Below are 24,753 nucleotides of genomic sequence, written 5' to 3' on the forward strand. Positions count from 1 at the left end.
TCCCGCGTTCTTGAGACCGAAAGGCATCACGATGTAACAGTAGTTCGCCTTTGGTGTTAAGAACGAGGTCTTTTCTTGATCTGGTGGATACATGGGAATTTGGTTGTATCCTGAATAGGCGTCAATAAACGAGAGGTATCTATATCCAGAGGAAGCGTCTACCAGAGCGTCAATACTTGGTAGTGGGTATGGATCTTTTGGGCAGGATTTGTTGAGATCGGTGTAATCGGTACACATGCGCCACTTCCCGTTTGATTTTTTCACCAAGACGACGTTGGCTAGCCATAGTGGGTACTTGACTTCTCTTATGAATCCTGCCTCCAGTAACGTTTGTACTTGTTCTTCCATAGCTTGGGATCGTTCTGGTCCGAGTTTTCTTCGCTTCTGCTGCACCGGCCGAGATCCTGGATAGACCACCAACTTGTGGCACATTAGCTTAGGGTCTATGCCTGGCATGTCTGCGGCTTTCCATGCGAAGAGATCGACATTATCTCGTAAGAATTGTATCAGTAATTCTTTTGAATCTCCTCTTAGGACCGTGCCGATATTAGTCGTTTTGTCCGAGGTGTCTCCAATCTGAACCTTCTCTACCTCACCTTCTGGGTGTGGACGGAGTTCTTCTCGACGCTGAGCTCCGCCAAGCTCAATTGTATGAAACTCTTCTCCTCTGCCTTTGAGGTTTAAGCTCTCGTTGTAACAGCGACGTGCCGTCTTTTGATCTGCTTTTATCGTGGCTATCCCTTCTGTAGTTGGGAATTTCATGCATAGATGCGGAGTTGAGACTATTGCGCCGAGTTGATTGAGTGTTGTCCGACTTATGAGAGCATTATAGGCTAAACTTACGTCGACCACAATGTAGTCTATTTTGAGGGTCCTAGTTTGGTTTCCTTTTCCAAAAGTAGTGTGTAGCGATACGTATCCCAATGGTTGTATCGGAGTGTCTCCTAGTCCAAACAGATTGTTCGGGTATGCTTTAAGTTCCTTTTCATCTAAACCGAGCTTGTCGAAAGCCGTTTTGAATAAGATGTCGGCAGAACTCCCTTGGTCTACTAGTGTGCGGTGTAGATTGGCGTTTGCCAGTATAACAGTGATGACCATGGGATCGTCGTGTCCCGAGATGATGCCGGATGCGTCCTCTTTAGTAAATGTTATCGCCGGGAGGTCGGGTGCTTCCTCCTTTCCCTCAACATGATATACTTCTTTGAGATATCTTTTTCGGGACGATTTAGAGATCCCACCTCCTGCGAATCCGCCGTGTATCATGTGGACGTGTCTTTCTGGTGTCCGAGGTGACCGTTCAGCTCGTCCATCATCTTCGTCTCTCCGTCTTTTTCTTTGGTCATCATCCCGGGTGGCCAGAAATCGATCTAATTTTCCTTCTCTTACCAATTTTTTTTTCAAGTCGAAGCATTCGTTGGTAGAGTGCCCTCGAATTCGATGGTATTCGCAATATTCCTTTCGATTTTCTCCTCCCCTTTTGCCTTTGAGTGGTCGTGCTGGGGGGGATTTTTTCTGTGTGGCAGACTTCTTTGTACACGTCGACCAGGGATGCTTTGAGAGGAGTGTAGTTGTGGTATTTTTTGATTTTCTCACCCTGTCGATCTTCTTTCCTTTTGGAGTCCTTGTCTTTGTCTCGGTAGGAGGTTCCGAATTTTGAGGTTTCTCCTAGCCGAGCGTTCTCTTCCATGTTGATGTATTTTTCTGCTCGCTCCTGTACTTCGTCTAAGGAGGTGGGATACTTTTTTGATATAGATTGGCTGAAAGGTCCCTCTCGTAAGCCATTAATAAGCCCCATGATGGCAGCCTCTGTTGGTAAACTTTGTATGTCCATGCATGTTTTGTTGAATCTTTCCATGTAGTTGCGGAGGCTCTCCCGATCTCCTTGCTTGATCCCTTGTAAGCTGGGTGCGTGCTTGGCCTTATCTTTCTGGATGGAGAATCTGGCCAGGAACTTTTTGGCCAGGTCGTCGAAGTTTGAGATGGACTTCGGAGGTAAGTTGTCGAACCATCTGATCGCCGTTTTCGTAAGAGTTGTCGAAAAAGCTTTGCAGCGAACGGCATCTGAGGCGTCGGTAAGGTACATTCTGCTTCTAAAATTGCTGAGATGATGGTTGGGATCTGTAGTGCCCTCATACAAAACCATATCCGAGAGCTTGAAATCCTTTGGGATTTTGGTCTTCATGATTTCCCTGGTGAATGGATCCTGTTCTTTAAGTGAATTTTCCTCAGGAGTGGTCCGAGGAGCTTTTGATTTGAGGTCGGCCTCTAACTGCTGTAGTTTTTCTTCTAGTTCTCGACGTCGCCGTACCTCTCTTTGTAGATCCTTTCCGATCTCTCGTTGTTGCTGGGTTTCTTTCTCAAGTTGCTTTAAGCGATCTTGAAGTGCTTCCATGGCTCCCGGATTTGATGAATTTTTGTTCCCGTTGGATTCCGGAGTATCCTTTAGCGTAGTGTCTGCGTTCTTGTGCGGTGTTCTGTTCTCTAGATCCGAGTCGTGGTCGTTGTCATGGCCGTCCGCCATGGTTTTGGGATGACTTTCAGGTTCCCCGGCAACGGCGCCAATGTTCCGAGGGTTACCTGAAACTGGAGGTCGATCTCGGATGAGATCTTCGGTACTGGTCGGAGAGGATGTGTCCGGACGGCTGGTGGCGGCCGGAGCTGTTATGTCCGACTTGTTGGACTTGCTGCACTACTGATCCTTGGCCCCCGGAGGGTGGGGGGTACCTGCAAGAGACTCCGATGCTTAAGTTAGCACGGGTATTAAGCAGGTTTTATGTAGAATCAGAGTATGAGTTATACCTGGGTGCTGTAGTGTATTTATAGTAGTGTGGGCTGACCTTTCTGATAAGATAAGTTAGTTATCTTATCTTATCTTATCCTATTTTGGATGAAGTCAGCTTATCTTCAAGGGAACCACCTTTATCTCTATAGGCTGGGATTGCCTTTGGATTTGGGTCGTGTTCCTCTATTTGGGCCCTTTATTGGGCTTTCCTGTCGATATGGCCGAGTTGTTTGTAACGAAGTCGGTCCGCTTGACCTTAACAGGTCGGTCACTGCATCGTCGACCATCCCAGGTCGGATAGCTCGACCCAGGGTATGAACAGCTTCCTCAATAGTCTTCTTCTTGTTCAAAGATCCTCCGGATGAATGGTCTACGGCCTTCTTTGACTCATAAGACAGCCCTTCATAGAAAATGTGCAGCTGCACCCATTCATTGAACATATCTGGTGGGCACCTCCTTGTTAGGTCTTTAAACCTCTCCCATGCTTCATATAGAGTCTCACCATCTTATTGCCTGAAAGTTTGGACCTCAGCTCTCAGCCTATTGATTCGTTGAGGAAGGTAAAATCTTGCTAAGAATTTGTTCACCACGTCTTCCCAAGTTGTCAAGCTTTCCCTTGGGAAAGATTCCAGCCACTTGGCTGCCTTATCCCTGAGTGAGAATGGAAATAAGAGCAGTCTATAGGCGTCAGGATGAACACCATTAGACTTCACTGTGTCACATATTCTCAAGAAGGTGGTTAAATGTTGATTTGGTCCTCTTGGACACTTCCTCCGAACGAACAGTTGTTCTGCACAAGGGTGATGAGATGTGGCTTTAGTTCAAAATTGTTTGCATGGATGGTTGGCTTTTGAATGCTACTTCCACAGTTTCCTGGGTTTGGATTGATGTAAGAGCCTAAAACTCTTCTATCCTCCCCAGCATGATTTGCTCGACCTCTTCCGCCATGGTTGTGAGCCTCTTCTTCATGATGGTTTTCCATGTTTAGTTCAAAGTATTCCTCAAAGTGTTCCTCCTCTTCTTCACCACCTACTACACGTTTTTCTCTTGCCTCCCTCCTTAGTCTAAGGAAGGTTCTCTCAGGTTCAGAATCAAAGGAAGTTGAAGCCCCGCTTCTTCTCCCTGTCATACAACCAACAAGTACAAGCAAAGAGAATAGGTGCAGAAAGTATATCTGTCAGAATTACTGTTAGTGTGAGTGATGCAATATATCAAACAGTTAGTGGGTTAGTGCGAAGAAGTGTAGATAACAAAGAAAAAGTAGGGGGAAGGGAAGAAATTAACTAAAACAGGAAGTAAATAACTCAAACAGAAATTTAAATCAAACAAAAATAAAATGCTCAATCTAGTTATCCTCCAATCTAATCATTGTTGATGCACAATCAATCCCCGGCAACGGTGCCATAAACTTGATGCACGGAAAACTTGTCTCATAACAAATTTCCTTCGGCAAGTGTATCGAATTTGTCGTCAAGTAAAAACTCACAATAGAGTGAGGTCGAATCCCACAAGGATTGATTGATCAAGCAACTTTAATTAGAGGAATGTTCTAGTTGAGCGAATCAAAAATTGAGTTGAGAACTGCAAAAAATTAAATGGCGGGAAAGTAAATGGCAGAAAGTAAATTGCAGAATCTTAAATGGGAATGGGAGAATTGCTCATAAATGTAAATGACAGAAATTAAAGAGAATGGGTAAGATCAGAAATGGGGAGTTCATTGGGCTTAGGAGATGTTGCATTCTCCGGATCAATCTCATTTTCATCTCTTCCTCAATCAATGCACTCATTGATCTCCTTGGCAATGTTAAGTGATTGAATTACAATTTCTTGTAATTGAATCTCTCAAATCTTGATCAATAGCCAATTCCTTGGTCAATTGCTCATGAGAAGAGATGAAGAGTGGTCACTGATTATACCACATGCATTTCCCAAATCAAGTATTGAGAGGATTATAGTCACATATCCATCCAAACCCAATTTGGTCCAACATGAGAAAGCATTTCTAGCTTGATCTCTTCATTCCTCTTCCAAGGTTCAGAAGAGATCCAAGTATGAATAGTTTCTTTTCCAAGATCACTACCCAATTGGATGAAGATCGAAAGCTTTCAAGTAAAATCAAGAGAAAAGATAGAAGAAGAATAATGAAAACTAGTATTGATCCATCAAATTACAACAGAGCTCCCTAACCCAATGAAAGGGGTTTAGTTGTTCATAGCTCTGGAAAATGAAAACAAAGATGGAGAATACATCATGAAAACTAGAAGTGCAGAGAAAGTAAATACAGAGAGTAGTTCTATGCCAAGAGGCTCCCTATAATTTCCAACTCCCCCCGGGACTCCCAAAATAACTCAAAGCTACTCCTATATATACTACTCTTCTCATCTTCTAGTTGGCTCTTCAAGTCTTGGGCCTTTGGATCTTGAGTTTGAAGCAGTTCTTTTCTTCATTTGGGCTTGGCTTTACTTGCAGAGAGAAAGTGTGAAGTGGGCAGAGACTTTAGCTCAGGGCGTTAGGGGTGTTAACGTTTAGTGAAAATATGAGTTCGAGAACGTTAGTGACAATCAACTTTCTCACTAACGTTCCTTAGTAAAAGCCATGTTAACTTCAACGTTAGTGGCACAAACGTTGCCACTAACGTTGCCTCTAGGTCCTTCGCACACGTTATTGGGGCTTAACTTTCCCAATAACGTTGAAAAGCCCCCCTTGCTCCTACGGTAGAGCCCACGTTAACTTAGTTAACGTGGCTCTTTAACGTGGGCTTGCCATCCTTCGAGAACGTTAGTGACACTCAACATTGTCACTAACGTTCCAATGTGCCCCCATGTCTCACGTTAGAGCCAACGTTAACTTAGTTAACGTGGCTCTTTAACGTGGCATTGCTTAGCCATCCCCAACGTTAGTGACAATGTTGAGTGTCACTAACGTTGGCTCATCTTTTACTCATCCACGTTAGCTTCCACGTTAACTAAGTTAACGTGGGAGTTAACGTGGCTCATAGTGGCTTGTGTGGCTCCTTCCAACGTTAGTGACAATGTTGAGTGTCACTAACGTTGGCCATCACCTTCTTCTTTCACGTTAGCCTCCACGTTAACTAAGTTAACGTGGAAGTCAACGTGGCTCCTTGGGGTTGTGTGGTTGCTTCCAACGTTAGTGACAATGTTGGGTGTCACTAACGTTGTCGACCAAGTTAACGTGGGAGTTAACGTGGCATTGTGCACTTAGGCCAACGTTAGTGACAATGTTGAATGTCACTAACGTTTGCTTCCTTTCCCCCTTTTAACGTTAGAGGCCACGTTAACTAAGTTAACGTGGACTCTAACGTGGCCACTTATGAGCATTGGCCAACGTTAGTGATAATGTTAAGTGTCACTAACGTTGGCTCAAATTTCCTTCTTTACATTAGAGTTCACGTTAACTTAGTTAACGTGACTCTTAACGTGGGTAATGATGGCTTCGAGAGCGTTATTGGCAGTCACTTTTCTCATTAACTTTGCAAGTTACCTCCCATTCCTTGCTTCCTTTGGTCCTGAAATCAGGCAATAGAGTGCATCATAGTCCAAGTCATGGGTAATGCAGCATACAATTTGTCACTAAACTCATGCAAAATCCTCATGAAATCATGTAAAATGCACAATGTATGCTTGAATCCAGGTGTAAGTGAATATCTACCCAAAACTAGCTTATTTCCTAAGAAAATGCATGAAACTACCCTAAAAACAGTAAAGAAAAGGTCAGTGAAACTGGCCAAAATGCCCTGGCATCACAACACCAAACTTAGAATGTAACCATATACCAATTTATTGAATTTAAACAAAGCAAAGAAAGAAAACAAAGTAGAGAAGAAATGTTACCTACGGTTGGGTTACCTCCCAACAAGTGCTCTTTTAGTGTCATTAGCTTGACATGTTGTTCTTCACTTTCTTCCTCTTCTTCCAGTTTGTTAAGAGGAATGACCTCAAAGGAGGGAAAGATTCAACTAGTGTCCCTTGTCTTGGCCTTTCCTCAGCAAGCTTCCTTTTGCAAATGGCTTGATTGATTTTGCTTGCTGGATTAGGGACAGAATTGGTGTTCTTGCTAGTTGCCTTCACTTCCTTGAATTCAAGATTTGTTTGCTGTGTGATTATTGGAGTTTTGTATTCATCCAGAGCCTTTTGAATTGGTGGTTCCATGAGCTTTTCCTCTATGCACTTCTCTGCTTCACTTGAGTTTGGAATTCTTTAGTTTTCTTTCTCACTTTCTTGCTCTTCCACTTCCTCCCTTGCACTCAACATTTGACTTAATAGATTTTTCATTGAGGAGGTTTTTTGATCTTCCCAACATTTCTTCATCTCCTCTTAATATTTTTCAATCACAGATTCAATTGTTGAGAGTTTTTGGGTCAGGGTAGTTTGTCAGAGTTGTGAGTCTTCATGTTCCCTTGTCATCTCAAGTGCAGTTTCATTTTCAACCACCTCATTCTTCATTGAAAGTTCACTTGATGCAGTAGCCTCCTCATCTTGCTCTTCCACTTTATCCTTCACATCCATCAATTGGTCTTCATCCTTACTGTTTGATGGTTTTAAGTTCCTCCTTGTTTGTTCTAAGGGCTGATGCCAGGGCATTTTGGCCAGTTTCACTGACCTTTTCTTTACTGTTTTTAAGGTAGTTTCATGCATTTTCTTAGGAAATAAGCTAGTTTTGGGTGGATATTCACTTACATCTTGATTCAAGCATACATTGTGCATTTTACATGATTTCATCAGGATTTTGCATGAATTATATGATAAATTGGATGATGCATGATCCATGATTAAGAGCAAGACTTTGATGCACTTTGTTTGATTGATTTCAGGCCAAAAGAAGAAGAGAAGAGCCACGTTAGTGGCTACGTTAGTTACACTAACGTAGGCACTAACGTGGAAGGAAGGAAAGTCCCAACGTTAGTGGAAAAAGTTAGTGGCATTAAATTTGAAGAAAGGAAATGGAGCCAATGTTAGTGACACTTAACATTATCACTAACGTTGGACCAAGCTCATAAGTAGGCACGTTAGTTGCCACGTTAACTTAGTTAACGTGGCCTCTAACGTTAAGAAGAAAGGGGAAAAGCCAACGTTAGTGACATTCAACATTGTCACTAACGTTGGCCCAAGTTACAACAAAGCCACGTTAACTCCCACGTTAACTTAGTTAACGTGGAAGCTAACGTGGAGAAAGGTGGTGATCGACAACGTTAGTGGCACCAAACATTCTCACTAACGTTGGAGTGAACTCACAAGCCCCCAATAAGCCACGTTAACTCCCACGTTAACTTAGTTAACGTGGGCAAAAGTCCCACCTGGCAGCCTGACCATGCCTTCTTCAAACACGCATAACTTGAGCCACAAAGTTCCAAATGAGGTGATTCCAGTGGCATTGGAAAGTAGGATTCCAGATCCTTCCAAGTATATATGGCACTACATGGTTGAAACTAAATTTGAGGGAGAAAACCTGCCCAGAAAGTGCAATGATGAACATGGTATCAGCCTGTATTTAGGCCAACTGACCTCTTCACCTTCCAAGAAGTATAACTCGAGTTGTAGAGCTCCAAATGATGCGCTTCCAAAGGCCTTGGAAAGTAGACATCCAGGGCTTTCCAAAGATATATAATAGTAAGTGGTGGACACTAAGTTTAAGCTTCAGAAATGGGAAATCGCTAGCGTTATTGGCAATCAACATTTCCAGTAACGTTGGCATATATGCCAGCGACCATGTCCACTTCAAAGGAGCATAACCTGAGCTACAGAGGTCCAATTGAGGTGATTCCAGTTGCGTTAGAAAGCTGACATTCAGAGCTTTCCAAAGATATATAATACTTTATAGTGGGTATAAAATTTGAGCACAAACAAGAGGCATCTTTTAAGCCCCAAAAACACCAACTGGGCAGCAAGTGCAACGTTAGCCACAATAACTTTAGCACTAACGCCACACATGTAGCGTTAGTGTGGCTAACTTTAGCACTAACTTTAGCACCTGGACCTCAACTTAACTCACTTCTCTCTCAAGTCCACTTCCAAGCTCAAGCAAGCAGGCCCACAATTGTCAACCAATCAAGGCCACAAGAAGCATCTAGAATAGGAATTTTCATTTAATTGTAATTTGCTTTTAATTTCATTTTGTAATTTAGGAGAGCCTATATAAAGGCCTTAGTTTTTACATTCAAGTCAGTCTGGAATCCTGGAAATTGAAGGAAGGGGGAGAGAGTGAAGACCAATTCGAACTTCTGTGAATTGGCACACTCCAAGGGGAGTGGGTCTTCGGACCCCTCCCCTCAACCACTCTTCTTCCTTTTCTCTTATTTTCTTTTCTTAGTAGTAGTTTTTCTTTTAGTTGTAATTTTTATTTATGAATGTTAAATTTTCAATTTCAGTTTTATCTTTATCTTTACTCTTCTGCACTTTTTTTCTTTTCTATTTTGGTAGAGCAATGATCAACTAACTCTTTTCATTGGGTTAGAGAGCTCTATTGTGATTCAATGGATCAATTGTAGTTCTTATTCTTCTTCTTCTTTCTTTTCTCTTGATTTTACTTGAAAGCTTTCGATCTTCATCCAATTGGGTAGTTATCTTGGAAAAGAAACTATTCATACTTGGATCTCTTCTGAACCTTGGAAGGGGAATGAAGAGATCAAGCTAGAAATGCTTTCTCATGCTGGACCAAATTGGGTTTGGATGGATATGTGACTATAATCCTCTCAATGCTTGATTTGGGAAATGCATGTGGTATAATCAGTGACCATACTTCATCTCTTCTCATGAGCAATTGACCAAGGAATTGGCTATTGATCAAGATTTGAGAGATTGAATTACAAGAAATTGTAATTCAATCACTTAAGATTGCCAAGGAGATCAATGAGTGTATTGATTGAGGAAGAGATGAGAATGAACATGATCCGGAGGATTGCAATATCTCTTGATCCCAATGTTCATTTTATTTTTAGTTCTTACATTTACTTTTTTTGTCATTTTACTTTTCTGCACTTTATTGCTTTCTTTACTTTTCTATCAATTTACATTTCCTTGTTACTTATCACTCCATTATGATTCGTCTAACTAGGATAATTAATTAACCATTGATTGCTTAATCCGTTAATCTCTGTGGGATTCGATCTCACTCTATTGTGAGTTTTACTTGACGACAATTCGGTACACTTGCCGAAGGGAAATTTGTTGAGAGACAAGTTTTCCGTGCATCAAGGGCCCATTCATCTTCTTGAAGACGATTTCTTTCCAGGATGGGGATTTTGTGTATCTTTCCACGAGTTTTCTGTGTATTTCAATGGCTTGAAGGTAATCCTCATCTGTTGGTTTAAGAGATGAAGGTTGAGAATAATTTTGGTGACATGGATGTATTGTGGTGAAGTTGTGTTGAGGGGTGTGGAATGAGTTGTGTGATTGATGGGATGACTTGTATGGATTTTGGAGGAAACTTTGTGTTGAGGCATAATCAAGTGATGAAGATCTTTCAAATGAGAAACTGGGACGTGAGGGTGGATGCTCTTTCATTCCTTGGTGATACTCCCAGCCACCATTAGAATAATGACTTGCATCATTTTGTGGTGGAGGAAAATATCCCATATGATTCTCTTGCTCATCTTGTGTCTCTGAAGCAAATCTCCATGGATTGGAGTGCTTAGAATTTGTATTTTCTTGGTGATATTCCCAGCCACCATTAGAGATTGGTGATGGTGGGTAATATCCCATGAAATTTGTTTGATCATAAGATGAGTTGAACTCCATTTGAATTTTGGAAAACACAACACCAAGGAAAATTGAAATTACTCATATCAGAGATGAGAATTTCTTAGTGAGGCAAAAACTCAAACACCTTGGTTTCAATTTAAAACAGAAAACAAAAATAAAGAAAATGCTTGATCTAGACTTCTCACCCACTTAATCATTGTTGATCTAAATCAATCGCCGGCAACGGCGCCAAAAACTTGATGGTGTTTTTTGTGGAAAAACGAATTTTCCAAAACACACAAATCTCACCGGCAAGTGTACCGGGTCGCATCAAGTAGTAAAACTCACTTAGAGTGAGGTCGATCCCACAGAGATTGATGGATCAAGAAACTTTAGTGGGTGATTGGTTTAGTCAAGCTAACATTTAAGTGAAATTGGGTGAGACTTGAAGCAACAGAATGTAAATGACAAGGAATTATAAATTGCAGAAAGTAAATGTGCAGAAACTTAAAGGACAAGAAAGTAAAATAGCTGAAACTTAAATTGCAAGAAATGTAAATTGCAAGAATCTTAAATGACAAGAAATGAAAATTGCATGAAATATAAAGGGGAATGGGTGCTGGAAATTAAAATTCAACAGGAAAGTGTAAATAGCAATCAAACAAAGAAGTAAAAGATGCAAAATCATGCAATAGATCTAAACAGAAGAGTAAAATGCCTTGAAGAATTGTAAAGACTGAAAGCAATGCTTAATTTACAGCAATTTAAAAGGATGTTAAAGATCTCAGGAGTGGAAGAGACTAGAAAACAAGTCTAGATCTCAAATCCTTCCTTGATCCAACAAGAACAATTGCAAAATGAAAATGGAAAAGTAAACTGTAGAAGAAGAACAAGAGACGTTGCGGATGGAGAATGAAAACAGAATTTCTTTCAATCTCAATCCAAAATTTCAAAACAGACAAGAAAACTAAGAAAGAAAGCAAAATGAAAACTAAAGAGTGCAAAACTCCCTATTGGAGCTAGCCTCTTTTCTAATCGAGCTCCCCCTAACAAAGATGAAAATGATGCCTTATATAGGCTTTACAAAATGAAAATGAATATGAAATGAAAAATAAATTACAATTGAATGAAATTCCTAATCTAATTGATCCTTGTGCCTTTGAGTGATGATAATGGGCTTAGCTTGCTTTGGATTTGAGAAAGAGTGGGTCTGGATGACCTTGGTTCAATTGATGAAGAATTGTGTTCAAAGAGAATTTTAATTGAATTTTGGCCCATGTGAAAATTTCTCCCAGGAGGATGCTCAGCTCACAAGGTAAGCTGAGCATTGGGGCCTTGTGCGCATGTCTTGCTCCCTGACCGTGACACATGTTGCGCGCTCCTTCCTTGGTCCGTGTCAAATGGTTGTGGGATGCACCATGAGTAGTGCTCAGCTCTCCAAGTGAGCTGAGCATTGGAGCTTCCAAGGGGAGGTCCCAAGTTCAAGCCTTGGTGAAAGCATTTGGGGAGCAATTTTCCTTGATTTTTCATGAAGAAAAACATGACAAAGCTCTCCAAGTGAGCACAGCTCTCTCTAAGTGAGCGCTATTAGAAGAGCCTCTTTGCCTTGGAGTGAGGCTCCCTCTTCGAATCTTGGTGGTTGCACTTTGGTCTATTTTTGCTTATTTTTATCCCTTAAAGATGCATTTTGTTCGTACCCCAATTTCATGCCAAATATAGGTTGTCATACATCGTTGGAAAGCTCTGAATGTCAGCTTTTCAACGCAACTGGAAGCACATCAATTGGACATCTGTAGCTCAAGTTATAGCACTTTGAAGGAGGCATGGTCATGCTGTGAACGCCTAGATTTTAACTTAGCGAAAATTTTGCTTCCAAGCTCATTTTTGCATCAAGGTAATGCTCAGCTCACTTGGAGAGCTGAGCTTTGTATGCTGATTGCCTATTTTCCTTTTATTTGGTCATGGGCCATGCTTTTAAAAGCATGGCCTTAGGCTCCAATGTGTGCTCCAACTTCAAAGTGTTCCCCAAAGCTCTTTTTTTCTCCTTTTTAGCTTATTTTGTGCTTCTTTGCTTCTTTTTCTTCTTATTTCCTACATGATTTATAAAATTAAAAGATCAAAGAAATATACCAATTAAGTACAAAAGCATTCAATATTTAAGCACAAATTATTAATTTCTTGTATGAAAAAGTATAGAAAAACATGACATAGTGACATGTCATCAAACCTCATGCCACTCTCTGTAATGGAGAAACTGGGAATCTTTGAGGTACAAGCTGCCAGAATCTCATTAGAGATGGCAGACAACTCAAGAAAATAGGCTTATGGACAAGTAGAGGACGTGCTAGTAAAGGTTGAAGGCCTTTACATCCCTTCTGATTTCATAATCCTGGATACTGGGAAGGATGAGGATAAATCCATCATCCTTGGAAGACCCTTCCTAGCCACAGCAAGAGCTGTGATTGATGTGGACAGAGGAGAATTGATCCTTCAACTGAATGAGGACAAACTTGTGTTTAAAACTCAAGGATCTCCTTCTGTAACCATGGAGAGTAAGCATGAAAAGCTTCTCTCACTGCAGAGTCAATCAAAGCTCCCACATTCAAAATCTAAGTTTGGTTTTGGGAGGCCATAACCAAACTCTAAGTTTGGTGTTGAACCCCCACATTCAAACTCTAAGTTTGGTGTTGGGAGGTTCCAACCTTGCTCTGATTATCTGTGAGGCTCCATGAGAGCTCACTGTCAAGCTATTGACATTAAAGAAGCGCTTGTTGGGAGGCAACCCAATGTTATTTAATCATATCTATTTTATTTTCTTTTTGTTATTCCATGTTTTATTAGGTTGATGATCATGTGAAGTCATAAAAACTACTGAAAAATCAAAAACAGAATGAAAAATAGCACACCCTGGAGGAGAACAGTCTGGCATTTAAACGCCAGAAACAAGCATCTGTCTGGCGTTTAACGCCAGAAACAGGCACCAAGCTGGCGTTTAACGCCAGAAACAAGCATCTGCCTGGCGTTAAATGCCAGAAACAAGCTACATTTGGGTGTTTAATGCCAAAAACAGGCAGCAGTCTGGCGTTAAACGCCAGGATTGCACAGCAAGGGCGTTTTACACGCCTAATTGGAGCAGGGATGTTAAGTCCTTGACCCCACTGGATTTGTGGACCCCACAGGATCCCCACCTACCACACCTCTTCTTCTCTCCTCTTTACACCTTTTCATAACACTCTTTCCCAAAATAACCCCCACCAATCACCTCCATTACTTCTCTAAAAGCATCATACAACCCACCTACACCCACCCACTCAAATTCAAACCATCACTCCTTCCTTTTCACACACCATGACCACCTAAAACCCCCTTGACCAAACCATTCACACACCTCCATCTCCTCCATTTTCTTCTTCTTCTTCTACTCACTTCTTTCTTCTTTTTCTCGAGGACGAGCAAACCTTCTAAGTTTGGTGTGGTAAAAGTGTTGCTTTTTGGTTTTCCATAACCATTAATGGCACCTAAGGCCAGAGAAACCTCTAGAAAGAGGAAAAGGGAAGGCAAAAGCTTCCACCTCTGAGTCATGGGAGATGGAGTGATTCATCTCAAAAGCTCATCACTAAGAAAAGGATGGAGCAAACAAGAGATCATGGACCTCAGCAAGAGCATGAGGAAATTCCTCACCATGAAATCCCTGAGATGCCTCAAGGGATGCACTTTCCTCCACAGAATTATTGGGAGCAAATCAACACTTCCCTAGGAGAATTAAGTTCCAACATGGAACAACTAAGGATGGAGCACTAAGAGCATTCTATCATGCTCCATGAAATTAGAGAAGATCAAAGAGCCATGAGGAAGGAGCAACAAAGGCAAGGAAGAGACATAGAGGAGCTCAAAAGCACCATTGGTTCTTCAAGAAGAGGAAGACGTTACCCTCACTAAGGTGGACTCATTCCTTAATCTCCTTGTCTATTTATTTTACTATTTTTTGATTTTTGAGCTTTATGTTTTATTTATGTTTGTATCTTTACTATATGATCACTAGTGTCTAAGTGTCTATGCCTTAAAGTTATGAATGTCCTATGAATCCATCACCTTTCTTAAATGAAAAATGTTTTAATTACAAAAGAACAAGAAGTACAGGGTTTTGAATTCATCATTGAAACTAGTTTAATTATTTTGATGTGGTGATAATACTTTTTGTTTTCTGAATGAATGCTTGAACAGTGCATGTGTCTTTTGAATTTGTTGTTTATGAATGTTAAATATGTTGTCTCTTGAAGAATAAGGAAAAAGGAGAAATGTTATTTGATAATCTAAAAAATCATAAAAATGATTCTTGAAGTAAGAAAAAGCAGTGAATACAAAAGCTTGCAGAAAAAAAAAAAGAAGAAAAAAAATAGCGAATAAAAAGAAGAAAGAAAAAGAAAAAGCAAGCAGAAAAAGCCAAAAGCTCTTTAAACCAAAAGGCAAGAGCAAAAAAGTCAATAGCCCTTAAAACCAAAAGGCAAGGGTAATAAAAAGGATCCAAGGCTTTGAGCATCAGTGGATAGGAGGGCCTAAAGGAATAAAATCCTGCCCTAAGCGGCTAAACCAAGTTGTCCCTAACCATGTGCTTGTGGCGTGAAGGTGTAAAGTGAAAACTTGAGACTGAGCGGTTAAAGTCAAGGTCCAAAGCAAAAAAAAAAAAAAGAAGAGTGTGCTTAAGAACCCTGGACACCTCTAATTGGGGACTTTAGCAAAGCTGAGTCACAATCTAAAAAGGTTCACCCAGTTATGTGTCTGTGGCATTTATGTATCTGGTGGTAATATTGGAAAACAAAGTGCTTAGGGCCACGGCCAAGACTCATAAAGTAGCTGTGTTCAAGAATCAACATACTGAACTAGGAGAATCAATAACACTATCTAAATTCTAAGTTCCTATAGATGCCAATCATTCTGAACCTCAATGGATAAAGTGAGACGCTAAAACTATTCAAGAGGCAAAAAGCTACAAGTCCCGCTCATCTGATTGGAGCTAAGTTTCATTGATATTTTGGAATTTATAGTATATTCTCTTATTTTTATCCTATTTGATTTTCAGTTCTTGGGGACAAGCAACAATTTAAGTTTGGTGTTGTGATGAGCGGATAATTTATACGCTTTTTGGCATTGTTTTTACATAGTTTTTAGCATAATTTAATTAGTTTTTAGTATATTTTTATTAGTTTTTAATTAAAATTCACATTTATGGACTTTACTATGAGTTTGTGTGTTTTTCTGTGATTTCAGGTATTTTCTGGCTGAAATTGAGGGACTTGAGCAAAAATCAGATTCAGAGGTTGAAGAAGGACTGCAGATGCTGTTGGATTCTGACCTCCCTGCACTCAAAGTGGATTTTCTGGAGCTACAGAACTCAAAATGGCGCGCTCTCAATTGCGTTGAAAAGTAGACATCCAGGGTTTCCAGCAATATATAATAGTCCATACTTTGCCTGAGTTTAGACGACACAAATTGGCGTTCAACGCCAGTTCCACGCTGCATTCTGGAGATAAACCCCAGAAACAGGTTGCAAAGGGGAGTTAAACGCCAGAAATAGGTTACAAACTGGCGTTCAACTCCAAAAGAAGCCTCTACACGTGGAAGCTCAATGCTCAGCCCAAGCACACACCAAGTGGGTCCCAGAAGTGGATTTCTGCATCATTTACTCAATTCTGTAAACCCTAATAACTAGTTTAGCATAAATAGGACTTTTTACTATTGTATTTACATCTTTAGATTATCTTTGGAAAATCCTTAGATCACGTTTAGGGGGCTGGCCATTCGGCCATGCCTGGACCTTGTCACTTATGTATTTTCAACGGTAGAGTTTCTACACTCCATAGATTAAGGTGTGGAGCTCTCCTGTTCCTCATGAATTAATACAATGTACTACTGTTTTTCTATTCAATTCAAGCTTATTCCTTCTCTAAGATATCCATTCGCACCCAAGAACATGATGAATGTGATGATTATGTGAAGCTCATCATCATTCTCACCTATGAACGCGTGCCTGACAAACACTTCCGTTCTACATGCAAACAAGCTAGAATGAGTGTCTCTTAGATATCTAATACAGAGGACCGAGTCCGAGATATTAGAATCTTCGTGGTATAAGTTAGAACCCATGGACGGCCGTTCTTGAGATCCGGAAAGTCTAAACCTTGTCTGTGGTAATCCGAGTAGGATCTGAGAAGGGATGGCTGTCACGAGCTTCAAACTCGCGAGTGCTGGGCGTAGTGACAGACGCAAAAGGATAGTAAATCCTATTCCAGTATGATCGAGAACCGACAGATGATTAGCCATGCAGTGACAGCGCATTGGACCATTTTCACAGAGAGGATGGGATGTAGCCATTGACAACGGTGATGCCCTACATAAAGCTTGCCATAGAACGGAGTAGGAATGATTGGATGAAGACAGCAGGAAAGCAGAGGTTCAGAGGAACGAAAGCATCTCTATACGCTTATCTGAAATTCTCACCAATGAATTACATAAGTATCTCTATCCTAGTTTAAGTTCTATTTATCTTTTAATTATTAAAACTCTATAACCTTTTGAATCCGCCTGACTGAAATTTACAAGGTGACCATTGCTTGCTTCAGGCCGATAATCTCCGTGGGATCGACCCTTACTCATGTAAGGTTTATTACTTGGACTACCCAGTGCACTTGCTGGTTAGTTGTGCGAAGTTGTGATAAAGAGTTGAGATTACAATTGTGCGTACCAAGTTGTTGGCGCCATTGATGATCACAATTTCGTGCACCACTCTCCAATTGATTTAATCACTGTCAAATTTAAGCTAATCCCTGGCAACGGCGCCATAAAACTTGATGACTGGAATTCACACCGCATTCAAAATTGGTGAATTAGTCCTTTTGGCAAGCACACCAAAATTATCGTCAAGTAATAACCCACAGTGGAGTGGGATCGTATCCACAGAGATTGGCAAATTCGAGCAGTTTTAATCGATTGATGAATTAGTCAAGCGGATCAATAGGATTGTAGAGTGCAGAATTATAAATGACATAAATGTAAATGACTAGAATATAAAGAAAAGCAATAAAGTGCCGAAATATAAATGGCAGAAAGTAAAGTGCAGAATCATAAATGACTAGAATGTAAATGGGAATGGGGAATTGCTTAATGTAAAATTAAGCTATAAAGAAATGGATAGATAAGAATGGGGAAATTTATTGAGATTGGGAGATGTTGTCTCTTTGGATCAAGTCTAGCTTATATCCTCTTCAATCATGCAACTCATTGACCTCTTGGCAATCATGATTGATTGAGCCCCAATCCCTTGGTGACTCAATCTCTCAGATCTTGATCAATAGCCAATTCCTTGGTCTAATTGCTCATGAAGAGAGATATGTTTGGTCCCTGATTATACCACACACCATCATAGGTCCAAGTAGAGGGAGGATTATATGTCACATATCCAAACACCAAAACCCAGATTCTACTCTAGTGTGAGAAGGAATTTCAAGCATGGTTTCATGTTTCCTTTGCCAAGGTTCCCATGAAACCCAATTGCATTCAATCTCTTTCCCAAGATAATTGAACACTAAGCGTTAAGAACGAAATTCCTTTTAGTAAATCAAAGAGAAGATGAAGAAAAGAAGGATTTCACTATCATTCATCCATTAAGTACAACAGAGCTCCCTCTCTCAATGAGAGGGAAGTTAGCTACTCATGTCTCAAAAGGTACTCAAAAGTGAAGTGTAAAAGTGGATTTAAAATTGACTGTTTAATCCCCTTCTTCAGTACTCCTTGGGGGTATTATACTACTCCTAGTAAAATAAAAGAATTACAAAAGTGAAAAAGGAAAATTACATTTTGGAGGAAAAAGAAAACACTCAATAAGCATGACTTCTCAGCTGGCGTGTGGCTGGTGTGCCTCTGGCGTGTCACGTGCTCTTCATTTCCAGCTTGGCGTGCCACGCCTAATCCTTCAAGTGGCACGCTCGTCCCTCTTTCAACCTTGGCGTGCCACGCCTTCGAGCTTAAGTGGCATGCCATAGTGGATTTCTTGTGTTGGCGTGCCACGCCTTCGAACTCAAGTGGCACACCCCTTGCCTTTCTCACTTCTCTTTGCCTCTGGAAACTTGTACTGGCATGCCACGCCCAAGGTCTGGCGTGCCACACCCTTGCTTTATGCTTGGCTAGGCTTCTTTGGAAAGTTGAACTAGCGTGGCACGCCCAGGGTCTGGCGTGCCACACCCCTCTTGTGAGTGAGTGGTTGCTCTGTTTGGCGTGCCACGCCACGAACTCAAGTGGCACGCCCCAATGCTCCTCTTCTGAATGACACTGGCGTGCCACGCCTGGCTACTCAAGTGGCACGCCTAAGTGAAGAATGGTGAATGGCGTGCCACGCCTCCAATACCAAGTGGCACACCCCATGTAATTGGCCTCCTTCATCCTCTCTGTAAACTTATACCAGCGTGCCACACCTAAATGCTGGCGTGCCACGCCCATGATCTTGTCTTGGTTCTAGTAGTTGGCGTGCCACGCCTTAGCCTTCAAGTGGCACGCTATAGTAAAATGCCAAGGTTGGCATGCCACGCCTTCGATACCAAGTGGCACGCCTAGTCCTTACTTTTGGTCCTTTGTGCATTGGCGTGCCACGCCTGGTTGCTTAAGTGGCACGCCCAGTCTTCAATTGCCTTCAGCCCCTTCTCTGGATTGTTGTACCAGCGTGCCACGCCATGCTGCTCAAGTGGCACGCCCATGGGTTTGTGAACTCTTCAAGCTTGGCGTGCCATGCTTGGGTTCTCAAGTGGCACGCCATAGTGAAGGTTCTTCTTGGGATGGAGAGTTGGTGTGCCACGCTGATGACAAGTCATCTTAGCCTAGTTTCACTAGCCTCTTTCTTTAGTTTTCAATTGAACTATGCACTTTCTTGAGCCATAAGCAAGCCAATTTGGTAGATTTTCATGTTTCCTTTGATTTAATCAACCATGTATGAATTCATGCTATTTCATGAGGTTTTATGCTATAATTGTCACATATTATGTAAGAATGAATATCTCATGATTTTGAGCATAGCTTTGATGTGTTTGGTTGATTAATGATAGGTGAAGAAAGCTTGGAGAAAGGTTGAAGCAAGAAGGAATGGTTAGGAGGAAGAGAGGACAAAAAGTTTGAGCAAAAGTTTGCCTCAAACTTTAGCTCAAACTTTTGGATTAATTGAAAATGAACCAGGGAGCAAAAAGCTGGACCAAAAGTTAGCCTCAAACTTTTTGGCTAACTTTTGGGCAAAAAGCTGGAGCAAAAGTTAGCCTCAAACTTTTTGGCTAACTTTTGGCATCACAAATCAACACCCTGGAGAGCAAAAGTTTGCGCCAACGTTAGCCTCTAACTTTTTGGCTAACGTTGGCGCCATGAGTGTGCAAGGGGAGGCCAACGTTGGAGCAAAAGTTAGACCGGTCTAACTTTTGCCCCAACGTTGGTATCAGCAAAGGAGGGTGGCTGATGTGAAAAGTTGGAGTAAAAGTTAGCCTCAAACTTTTACTCCAACTTTTACTCAAGCTTTCATGATTCCAACCCGGTTCAATTCGGTTCTTCTCCAAACTCCAAGAGCAATCAACCAAGGCCTCTATCAACCCAATTCCATCAAGAGCAAAGGCCCAATTGAAGGCTTGAAGACCATTTGAAGAAAATGTATAAATAGCATAGGATTTAAGTTTTTTCGGGGAGCTTTTCCTTTTAGTTTTCATAGAGAGTTTCCATAGAGCTTTCTTATCTGGTTTGATTGGGAGCTCACTTTTACATTCTATTGTTGTTTTAATTCAGGAGAATTGGGGAGGACAATTGATCTCTCTTCTTCCTTGTTCTTGCCCAGCACTCTTTAATTTTCTTGCTTCGGATCTTGGGTGGAGAATTGAAGAACATCTATTTCAATCTCACCTTGGGATCTTGTTTAATTCTCTGCTTAATTGAATTTCAGTTTCGGTTAATTACTTCTTCATCTACTTTCTTTGCAATTTACATTTCCTTTGCAATTGTTCTTGTTGGATCTAGGAAGGCATTGAGATCTAGACTTGGTTATCTAGTCTCTTGGGTCCTGAGATCTGAATTCCAATTTTACATCCTCTGTTTACTGATTTCAAGCTCATTTACATTTCTGTTTTAAGATCCGGTTCAATTCCAGTCATCCTTTACTTCTCTGCTTGTTGCAATTTTACTTTTCCTTGTTTAATTTCTGCAAATCCAATTCCCAATTCCCTTTACAATTCAAGCCATTTACATTTCTTGCACTTTAAGATTCTGCAATTTACATTTCTTGCGTTCTAAGTTTCTGCCATTTAATTTCTTGTTCTTTAAGATTCAGCACTTTAAATTTCAGTTCTCTTTAATTTCATGCCCATTACCCATTCCCTTTACTTTCTATGCAATTTAAATTATGCAAATCACAAATCTCTCAACCAAATCTTGATTCACTTGACTAAATTAACCACTAAACTAAAATTGCTCAATCCTTCAATCCCTGTGGGATCGACCTCACTCCCGTGAGTTATTATTACTTGATGCGACCCGGTGCACTTGCCGGTTAGTTTTGGGTGTTTTGGAGAAATTCGTTTCTCTACAAAAATATCCCATCATGTTTTTGGCGCCGTTGCCGGGGATTGATTAGATTGACAATGATTAAGTGAAGTGGAGATCTAGGTCTAGCATTTTTATTTTCTGTTTCTCTAATTTTCAATTAACCCGCTAACTGTTTGAATTTTTGCTTAAGCTAACTAAAACTTCATTCTAGCAGTAGATTGAAGTGTCACTGGTTTGTGTATTCCTTATGCTCTGCTTGTATGTCAGGTACAAGAAGAACCACACCCACCTTTCATGAACAAGACGAAAGAACTCTCAGGAGGCTAAGAAGAGCTGAAAGAGGGAAAAATATTGTTGGAGAAGAGGAATCAGAAGAAGAATTCCAAAATATGGAGGAACATTCAACTAATCCACCTGGTGGAGCAGACAATAACAACAACAACCCACCCCAGAGGAGAGTTTTGGCCTCCTATACCTTTGCAAATGCTAGGCATTGTGGAAGCAGCATTCTCACCCCTAATGTCAAAGCAAACAACTTTGAATTGAAGCCACAACTCATTGCATTGGTCCAAAACAACTGCTCGTTTGGGGGAGGACCATTGGAGGACCCAAATCAACATCTATCTACCTTCTTAAGGATTTGTGACACTGTCAAGTCCAATGGCGTGAATCCTGAGACCTACAAGCTTCTGCTGTTCCCGTTCTCATTAAGGGACAAGGCTGCACAATGGCTTGAAACTTTTCCTCAAGGAAGCATCACTAGCTGGGATGATTTGGTGACTAAATTTCTAGCCAAATTCTATCCACCTCAAAGAGTTATCAGGCTGAAAACTGAGGTACAAACATTCACACAATTGGATGCTGAAAATCTGTATGAAGCATGGGAGAGATACAAGGCTCTGCTGAGGAAATGTCCACCAGAAATGTTCACTGAGTGGGACAAGCTACAGAACTTCTATGAAGGACTCACTCTAAAGGCTCAAGAATCACTTGACCACTCAGCTGGAGGATCATTGCAACTGATGAAAACAGCAGAAGAAGCTCAAAATCTTATTGACATGGTGGCCAACAATCAATATTTCTTTGCTCACCAAAGAAATCGCCAACCATCACAAAGGAGAGGAGTAATGGAGCTAGAAGGAGTGGACTCAATCTTGGCTCAAAACAAGATGATGCAGCAGCAAATTCAACAACAATTTGAGCAAATGGCCAAGAGGATTGATAGCCTCCAAGTTGCAGCAGTTAACACAAGCCAACCATCATCCACATGGGGGCAAAATGAAGAAACTCAAGAAGAACAACAACAAGAGCAAGTACAGTATATGCATAACCAAGGACCAAATGAAGTGTATGGTGATACATACAATCCATCTTGGAAGAACCACCCAAACCTCAGATGGGGAGATAATCACACCCAAAACCAACAACCATGGCAGAGGAACTCAAACCAAAACAACCCAAGAAGCAACCAAAACTACAACCAGCAGCAAACTAACCAGAACCCCTACAGAAAACCTCAAAACAACTACCCCAACCCCAACCAGTACCAATCCAATAACCAACCCACTAACCAAAATGCCTACCATCCACCACCCACATCTCATAACCCACCTCAAGTATCACCTGAATCTCAAAGACTCACTAACTTGGAGACCTTGATGGATAAATTGTTGAAACACCAAGAAATGACAACCAAGAATCATGAAGCCTCCATAAAGAGCCTAGAGAGGCAGATGGGGCAAATCTCCAAGCAGATCTCTATTGAGAGACCTTCAAGCTCTCTGCCGAGTGACACAATTCCAAATCCTAAGGAAGAATGCAAGGCAATACAATTAAGGAGTGGGAGAACATTGGTGAGCAACAATGACACTACAAAGAAGCAAGCAGAGAGCAGCAAAAGACCAATAGAAGATGAGGAGCAAACAAAGGCAGATGAAACCAAGGATCAAGTTGTGATGCCAGACAAGAACATTGAGAAACTCAAAGAGAAGGACAACCAACCACACGGTTCAAAAGAAGTAACTCAGGGACAGCAGCAAATAGGAAAGAGCATCACACCTCCACTGCCATATCCCCAGAGGTTCAACAAAGAGACTAAGGACTAACATTTTCATAAGTTCCTTGAGACTTTCAAAAAGCTGGAAATCAATATTCCCTTGGCTGAAGCACTTGAGCAAATGCCTCTGTATGCCAAGTTTTTGAAGGAGCTTATCAACAAGAAAAGAAGTTGGGATGAGAAAGAAACTATACTGCTTACTGAGGAATGCAGAGCCTTGATTCAAAAAGGACTTCCTCCTAAGCTTGAGGACCCAGGGAGATTTTTGCTACCTTGCACCATTGGGGAATTAACCATCACTAAAGTAATGTGCGATCTAGGAGCAAGTATCAACTTAATACCATCCTCCTTGGTAAAAAAGTTGCATATAGAGGAAGTTAAACCAGTACAGATATCTCTAGAGCTGGTAGATAAGTCAACAGTATACCCCAGGGGTATGATTGAAAACCTTCTGGTCAAGGTGGACAATTTCATATACCCTGCAGACTTTGTGGTTCTGGATTCAGATGGGGATGATGGTGATTCTATTATACTGGGAAGGCCATTCTTGGCCACTGCTAGAGCTATTATAGACATAGAGCAAGGAGAACTAACTCTCAGGATGCATGATAAGAGTGTCACTCTGAAAGTATTACTAGAAGCCCAGTTTAGTAATAGGAGGAGGGACTCTATGGAAATTGACAAGGTGATTCACAAAAATATCCCAAGGCAGAAGACTGTACAGAAGGATAAAAAAGTCCAAGAGGATATTGGAGTATTAGCCACTGAAGAGAGAAATCCCCAAGGTAAGTCTACAGCCATAAAAGAAAGATCAACAAAAAAAGGGATGAAACGCAGAAACAAAACAAAAAGGGGTTGGAAGAACAGGAAGATTCCAACAGAGGGGATTTCCAAAGGTGACAAAGTGCAATTGATATATCAACAACTGGGAGCAAGTCGACAGACTGATGACTATTACAATGTCAGCAACATACTCTCGTTGGAACATGCTGAAATTGAACACCAGAGAACAAAGAGGAGGATCACAGTCAGGGGAGACAAGTTGAGGCACTACAACCCTCAACCGCCATAAAAGAAAGCTCCAATGTCAAGCTAGTGACAATAAAAGAGCGCTCCATGGGAGGCAACCCATGATTTAAGATTTATGTCATTTTAAATTCAATAAGCTATGATCATCTGAGCATGAAATTTATTTTCATAGACGTACTCAATGAATTCATGCAAATTTTTTTACATATGCTAAGACTTCTAAAGTTTGGTGTGCCTTCAAGCACACCAAACCAGTGTTACAAACATTTTCATACTATATGCCTAGCATATGACCAAACACTAAGTTTGGTGTTTCTCTTCTCATGAAAATTAAAAAATCATGCATCAATGAGCATACATTATCTCTTACTGAGACTTTTCAATTAAAAAGAAATCATACTCTGTGATGAAGGCATCAATTGTGATTTACTACTAGCATCTCACATTTACCCCTTAAGTAAGATACAAGTTTGGTGTTCACCAAACTTTGATGCACGGATTTAGGGACACAATTGATCCTTCATGAAAAAAAAAAAGAGAGAAAAAGGAAAATTATGATGAAAACATTTCTTATAAACATTTGACCAAGAATGACATTGGGGATTTCAATTTCACTAGTTGGAGGA

The 24,753-nt window shown here is 40.9% G+C and overlaps 1 non-coding gene across 1 annotated transcript; it reads left to right on the forward strand.

Annotated features, from left to right (window-relative positions):
• Nucleotides 1-3,217: 3,217 nt before the first annotated feature.
• Nucleotides 3,218-3,324, forward strand: LOC148573546 (small nucleolar RNA R71). The gene has a single exon (XR_015905878.1). It is a non-coding gene; the product is annotated as a small nucleolar RNA R71 (small nucleolar RNA).
• The last annotated feature ends 21,429 nt before the right edge of the window (nt 3,325-24,753 follow it).

This window comes from Arachis ipaensis, chromosome B2 (assembly GCF_059453495.1).
Source record: "Arachis ipaensis isolate K30076 ecotype BB chromosome B2, ASM5945349v1, whole genome shotgun sequence".
Lineage (NCBI taxonomy): Eukaryota > Viridiplantae > Streptophyta > Magnoliopsida > Fabales > Fabaceae > Arachis > Arachis ipaensis.